The sequence below is a fragment of the Solanum lycopersicum genome, chromosome 5 (assembly GCF_036512215.1).
Source record: "Solanum lycopersicum chromosome 5, SLM_r2.1".
Lineage (NCBI taxonomy): Eukaryota > Viridiplantae > Streptophyta > Magnoliopsida > Solanales > Solanaceae > Solanum > Solanum lycopersicum.
In genome coordinates this window covers 19,285,372-19,292,776 of record NC_090804.1, presented here as the reverse complement: position 1 = coordinate 19,292,776, position 7,405 = coordinate 19,285,372, and the positions used below count along the sequence as shown (strand labels likewise).

Sequence of the window (7,405 nt, the reverse complement as noted above, 5' to 3'; positions counted from 1 at the left end):
TACTTAAAACAGCAAAGTCAAACAACCAGCAGAGTTTACAGGAACCAGTTCCAACCTTTATTAATATGTAATTAATACAAAGGTAGGCTTCACGAATTAGTCTAAGGCTAGAAAACACTCTGTCCCTGCCTAAGACGAACTTCCACCTATAAATCAAAATTCTGCACAATGGCAGTTACATGCGGCGGTTACAAATGACACTTGTCCGACATTTGTCATCACAGGGTTCAAAACTAACTTTCCAACAGCTATATTTCTAACATATATAATCTAATTTAAATTACATTCTTATCTACACGAAATACAAATATTCTAACACTTAGAATATTTCTGCCAGCTTCCAACACTTAGAATATTTTAGCTGTCTTCCAACACTTAGTTTTATTTCAGCAATTTCGGGTGAACTGCCTTTGTTCCTGACATTGCCAAGTCTTCACAGCCTTGCCTCATCAAGTCAACATGCTGTCTTGCCAATGCCCTTAGCCCGCACGTAAGCCATGCACGTTCAAGCTGCCTTGCCAACACCCAAGCACCTTGAACTTGTGTTGCACTGTTTTGCAATCATCCATGTCAAGACCAATGACCAAGTCCTTGACATGTCTGCACGTAGTTAGAACAAGTAGTTTGTGGTTCTAACATCTTACTATACGATTTTGGTATGTTGGACTCGTGATAAACACGGACCATTACCCATCTAGTGTATATATATATCATATCACCCTTATTTAGAAGTGGATATGAACAAGGTAAAACTGGAATTTTAATATTAACTTTAAGTAAATCTGTAAATTGACTTTTCCTGTGCAATATATCCACTTTTTCCTCCTCCATCGTTTACATGGGCGTTTCCAGTATCTACCATACACTCCGAGACTCTTCGTTCCTCTAGAATCTGCCATTTTCGTTTGGAACCTCTGTTTCGCCTTAAGTTTTCGAGTTTCATGTAGTTGTATTCATTGGCTACAGTAAGTTTTTCTTACCCCTTCTCCCACAATTTTTCCTCCTAATGTGTCCAACCTTGCAAAAGACCTATAATGGTAGCTATTTTCATTCGTCATTGACTGTAAGGGTAATTTTCTCATGCATGTTTGAAAATTAAATGAAATATGTATCTAGCTTGAAAGGGTTGATCAAGCTTGGCTTGATTTTTTTTACAGATTACCTATTTTTCCCAGATCCAGTACTCTAGGTTTCTCTAACTGCTGGACTTACTATTACAACTGAACTTAGCTAATGATTTCGACTCGGCAAAATTCTTCATGTGGTCAGTGAAACAATATTTATAGGTTTCTTGTGCAATATTAGATATTCAAAAACCATTTGCCACAAATTACACTATTTTCTCTGATTGTCTTCTTTTATCCTTCATTTTTTTTTCTATTGCTAATTTTAATTTTGCCTTCATGGTAAGACCCAATATTCCCGTTAATTTTGCATCTCACGCATGGTGTCATGCTCAGTAAGAGATATAGTTTCTTTCATATTTTCAAATTCCTCACGTCTTTCGTTGTATACTATTACTTGAACTCGACAGTCAATGCTACATTGACGTTTTCACCAAAATTCAAAATGGTTCAATTAGATTTGACAAAAGTTATACCTTAAATGTGTTATTGGTATTCAATCCATTCTAGGAAAGAGGTCAAGTACTCATCAATTAAGGGTCATGATAACAAATCCTATATAAGTTGGAGGCTCAAATCCTCAAACTTTATCAAAGATATGTTCCAAATGTATGCCATTTGATCACATTGGTTGTTCTGTTAGAGTCATGTACTATTGTCTAACTTTTTGTAGCGTAATTTATAGGTTAATGTAAGCTACTTGAAACAGAAATGGAAGAAAATAAAGATATTGTGATTGTCCAAGAAAGAACTGCAGATTGAAATTTGCGTCGTCTTACTGGATAAGCACAAATGTCACCCGAGAGAAAGCAATTATGTTTGTCCCACGTAAGAGAAAAAAGGGCTGAATCAAAAAGATGAAAACTCCTTCATCGATCAAATAAGTACTTGCACTCTTACAATCAACACTTCTTGATTATCTCTTAAAGAAGGTTATCCAACCACATTTTTATCTTCCTTTTGTCAAATATCTCGATACAAATTCAATCTATATAAAGTGTGGTGACTTCTGAATATCTATAGCTATAGTTAGACTCTTCAACTCACCTACTCTTACTACAATTATTTTCTCCATTTTATAGTTGAAGCTTCCCCAGCTGCAAAACTACCAGTTACTGGCATTCTCATGATACCTTTAAAAGCACGAAAGGTAACAAGTAAGCACCATCCCCCTGCACATTGTGAAATTCTAGATTTTTTTTTACTTTCATCTGTTTTTTGGTATAATTCCTTTTAGTTGTGCGGACTCTTCACTTTTAATGCCCTATCTGTGTCAGATTTACCAACATACACTGCTTTTGACCACATCATTTCATTCCGTATTGTACTTGCACTCTAGCTTTAGCCTAATAGTTCAGCTAAGAAGCTACCAAATCAGGAATTAGTTGCATGAAGTTATATATTGTTTTGCTTTCCACTAATCTCTATATTGTTTCTGTTGCAAATGCAGACTACAACAACATTTATGCTCGCCCCACCCCCAGCAACCTTTCTGGAATTTTATCCTCAAGATAACAATGTTATTGGCATCAGAATGGATGACTCCTCCATCCAGATATATAATGTCCAAGTTGACGAGGTTGAGCTATTCAGGTATTTATTTCGTTCTGTAATTTTCGAAATATTACTAATTCGGTATTTAGTTTAAATTCATTGACATCAAGTATGATCCCTTTGTGTAGGTAAAGACAAAGCTCAAAGGACATCATAAAAGAATATCTGGGCTTGCTTTTTGGAATTCTCTCAACGTGCTTATATCTACAAAAGCAGATTCTCGGGTAAATTAATTTGATATAGATGTATTTTGACAGATATCTTATTTAAAAGAAAAATATAACTCTTACGTTTTGGGAGAAATTCTCGAGTATTTGGTGTAGTATGAGATTCATATGAAATGTACTCTCTTGTACTTTATGAAAGGAACTCATATGAGAATATTTTGAGTACTTTGGGTAATACGAAATTTATACATAATATGTGCTTTTTGATGTTATTTATTCGTCTGCTTCTTTAGGTTAGGAATTCTTTCATTCTATTGCATGAAACATTTGTATGGTCTTCTACTGCTCTACGCTAGCTCGAAAGGTATTTGCTACTCTCTTCTTTCCTGCTGAACATCGTCGAGAATTTCCCCCTTCTTCCTATCCGCCTAGAAGATTCTCAATACAGGCTTAACAACCATCCCTGCTTACATTTTCAGAAAAATTTGTACTGATTGTTAAGCTTCACAAATAGATATGGTTTTCCTATAAGGAGTATGTTTGCCTTGTGTTTCTTGGTGTGCTAAGTCATGTAACTTAATGTTGAGACTTAGCGTACAAGATATAACTTAAATCTCATAAATTTAATAAGCAAAGCATATTAGTCGCTTGATGTAATTCAACGTTCCTGAATCATTTTTATATTTCTCAGTGATTCTTTTTTATACTCATGACTTCAATCTATATGATTATTGATTTCTCTCTAGGATGATGATAACCCTTCTTTGTCAAATGCTTCCAAGATGTAGCATTTATTATTGTGAGGGATGGACTTGAAGGCTCTCTGCATTAGCATAGGAAGTGCCTGACGTGTTTGAGAAAGCTGTTGGCAGCAAATGTTCTGTGAGGATATCACTAACATTGCAGGGTTCTCTTCCATTTTGGAGGTGTTGGCTTGAGGTAAACAGATGGATAGGAAAGGTGCCTGAAGGCTGGAATGAGACAGGTTATCACTTAGACCGTTTTTCTGCTACAATCTGTTGAGGCTAACAGTGAAACAAATTTGCTAGAATAACTTCTGCTTGGGATGTTTATCGTTATCTCGAACCACTGCTGCATTTTGGCCTTTTGCTGCTCCATTTTGTGATGTATTCTGAACCCCGGGTTGTTGTATTTTTTCTTTTACTACTGCTGAATTTTGGACTAATCTATTTACTATACTTTTGCCAAATTTGAGTCAATGGTTGCTGTGTGTTTTGCTAAACTTCACTGCACTTTTAAGTCAACCATATGGTTAAAAATATTGCTATCATAAATGTGGTACTTTAGGCTATTGAGGCTTAAGGACTGCTGCATTTTTGCCAAACTATTTCTGCATATTTGAGTTGGTTGGGGTTCATTATTGCTGTGTTTTGGTGAAAAAAATGTTAACAAATACTATTGACTGATTAAATTAAATTTGAGGCCATGCTCCTTTGAAATATCCCTCGGGTTGGGTCACTTGGCAAAAAGGTGACGACGAAGTATCTAAATAGTGTTAAGGCAAACAAATTCACTCATGCACATATATCTTGCCACGGTGTTGATGTGAATTGATGGGAAGGTCTTTCAAATATTTTCGTCTTTTCTAATACTCATCTCTAAATAAATGTTATTGCTCCCTGTATTCCTGTCGCGTAGTAACAAAAGGCAATTTCAGGATATTTTTGTGTTCTCTCCCCCCCAACTCTCATCTTCATCACTCACTGTGTAAGAATGAAACATGACCAATATTGTTTGATGGCATAGATACATACATACTTATCTCTATCTTAAATGTATATGACAGAATTACTTTTTTATCCATGTTAGCGCTAAGTTATTTTGCTAAAATCCATATTTCACTCCCCAGTTAATCATCTGATCCTCAACTTTCAATACCGCCTCAGGAAGAGTTGTCATTTTCACAGGCTAAAGGAGGTCCTGAATCCAATGAGCAAGAAATTATTCAATCTGTGAGCTCACACAGTTCGATGGAGAAGGAGCTAGCGGGCTAATGCCTGATGGTGATATTGCAAGAGCTATATCCGAGATGGTTGTTGTTTCAAGACTTAGTTACCCAGAGCGTTGGATGCATTGGAACGTGTCAATTGATAATAACTACTAATCTTGTTTATCTTCAAGTAAGCAGATATCTCCTACCTCAAGTAGTCATTTATTGGTTTTTACAGAGCTGAAGGTTTTCATGTAGAGACCCCATTTTTTCTCCTTTTTAACAACTAGGACTAATAATGCATAAGATTGGAACTCAGACCTCCTTTGCATATGATAAATAATGGAATAGTCATCTTATATGCCAAACTTTAGGTAGTATTTGCAGATCGTTCAGGTACATACCATATTGGTGTGTTTTGTACATATTCTGAATATTTCTAATCTAATAATATATGATATTAACGATGCGTCATTAATATTAATATTTTTCCAAGCATAAGAGTACTGTGTGTGTGATATAACACTTTATTATAGCCTAAAATACCATTTATTTTTTTATTTTTTTGGGCCTTCTTTTTAATCTATTTTTCCATTTATATAATAACCCAATTAACTCTAGTAACTATGTTAAATATAATAAAATGGTGTAATTGATAAATACAATTACGGATAACTCAAAGTCTTCTTGAATAAAAGGGTCTGACCAACTTTTGATCTTAAAAAAATATATATATCCATAACAAATGTGCATACCGTTATAAAATCAAGTTTTGAGAATATAATCATAAAGAGAAAAGAAGACAAGAGAAGTAGATAGAAGAAGAGGAATTTTCTTCTTATTCAAGTATATGTAAGTCTCATATGTATATCATACGATAGTGAATGAACAATCCTATTTATAGGTTGACAAATCACTCCAAAAGTTACCTATCATAATAAATAGATACATTCTTATCTAAAAGGTTCATTAAACCTAGTGAATATTGATAGTTGTTCATGTACTAACTTTATAGACTATCCACTCATTCAATGGATTTATAACACTCCCCCTTGGATGTCCATAGATAATGTGCCTCGTTAAAACCTTACTAGAAAAAATTATGTGGAAAAAATTCTAGTGAAGAAAAAAGAGTACACATCTTTTGATACGCGTTATTTGTTGTCTCATTAAAAATCTTGCCAGGAAAAATCAGTGGAAAAAAACCTCGGTCAAGGGAAAAAGAGTGTAACGCGTATTATACTCCCTTGATTAAATAATCACTTAATTTCTTGTGATGATGTCTTCAATCTTCATACATTGTGGTTAGTACATTCTTTTTCAAAGAAAAACCACACATTTCCTGAATATGGTGTGTCATTTATCTCAACCAGACGCACTCTCGACTTGCTTCATGGAGGACTTTTATTTCTGTATAGCAACATTTGCTTCATTGATCGCCAGAATATTATTGTGTTTCCGCATGCAAACACATAGCGTGCTTGAGATAGAGCTTTATGCGGATCAGATAAATATTCTGCATCTGCGTAATCTATCAATTTTGTCTTGTATTCCTCATAATAGAGTAAACTCATAACTATGGTCCTTTGAGGGTATTCAATCACATGCTCAACACTATTTCAATGTCTTTTTATCGGGGAGAAACTAAATCTTGCTAGTAAATTTACTGCAACAAATATTTGGTCAAATATTGTTAGTAAGATGCATTAGTGTCCTGATTGCACCAAAATATGGAGTTTTATCACCAAAAACTCTTCATCCTTCTTTTGAGATCAAACTGAATCATTATTTATGTCAAGAGATCTCATAATCATTGGGGTACTCAATGAATGTGATTTATCCATATAAAAACGCATCAAAATATATATGTGTATGTGGACTGATAGACAAATATTTCATTTGTCAAATTATCAATCTATAGGTCAAGACAAAATTTTGTCTTACCAAGACCTTTTCATAAAATACAAGGACAATTAGGGTTATTCTTTTGTACCCTTTTCTTCCTTGACTATTTCAATCCCTATAAGAATTCTGGAAACTTTATATATTGCAAAAGTTTCTTTCAAACTCTTGTATGCTTTAGACACATTGATTACTTCAAGGATTTTTATATAACCTTCAGTATTGTCTAGCTAAACATGATAATTATTCATTACATGCATTCAAGTTTTTCATATGTTGTCAGATCAAAACAAACTTCATTGCATCCACCATAGGAGAAAACATCTCCAGTAATGTCAGGATTTTTGCGACAAACCTTTATTCCCAAGGCACAGACCGTATTTGATATCTTACGGTTATACTGTCGCATAATAATTTATTTGTACCCCACTTACATTATACCTTGATTATGGACTATCCGTCCAAAACCTCACTTTTCTAAGTGAAACAATATGCTTGAATTATGCATTTACTTGGTCAACCATTTATTTGTCCACACTATATGACAGATTTGAATCCAAGATTCTCGTCACAATTTATATCGTTGAACGCTACCTCATATCAAAGATATCGTCGACGATTATTTGATATCGATTCCAACAAGACATAACTTATCGAGATCTCTTCATTTTTATTCATTTTTCAGGTACCTGAAGCTTTTTCAAGGT

General features: G+C 34.3%; 1 long non-coding RNA gene across 2 annotated transcripts; it reads left to right on the top strand.

Annotated features, from left to right (window-relative positions):
- The first annotated feature begins 827 nt into the window (after nucleotides 1–827).
- Nucleotides 828–5,265, top strand: LOC138348532 (uncharacterized). 2 transcript variants are annotated; one of them, XR_011221202.1, is made up of 7 exons: nucleotides 828–965; nucleotides 1,810–2,056; nucleotides 2,207–2,281; nucleotides 2,575–2,717; nucleotides 2,807–2,902; nucleotides 3,592–3,830; nucleotides 4,716–5,152. It is a non-coding gene; the product is annotated as an uncharacterized lncRNA (long non-coding RNA). The 2 variants fall into 2 exon arrangements; XR_011221203.1 differs by lacking the exon at nucleotides 828–965 and having other exon boundaries at nucleotides 4,753–5,265.
- Nucleotides 5,266–7,405: the final 2,140 nt, after the last annotated feature.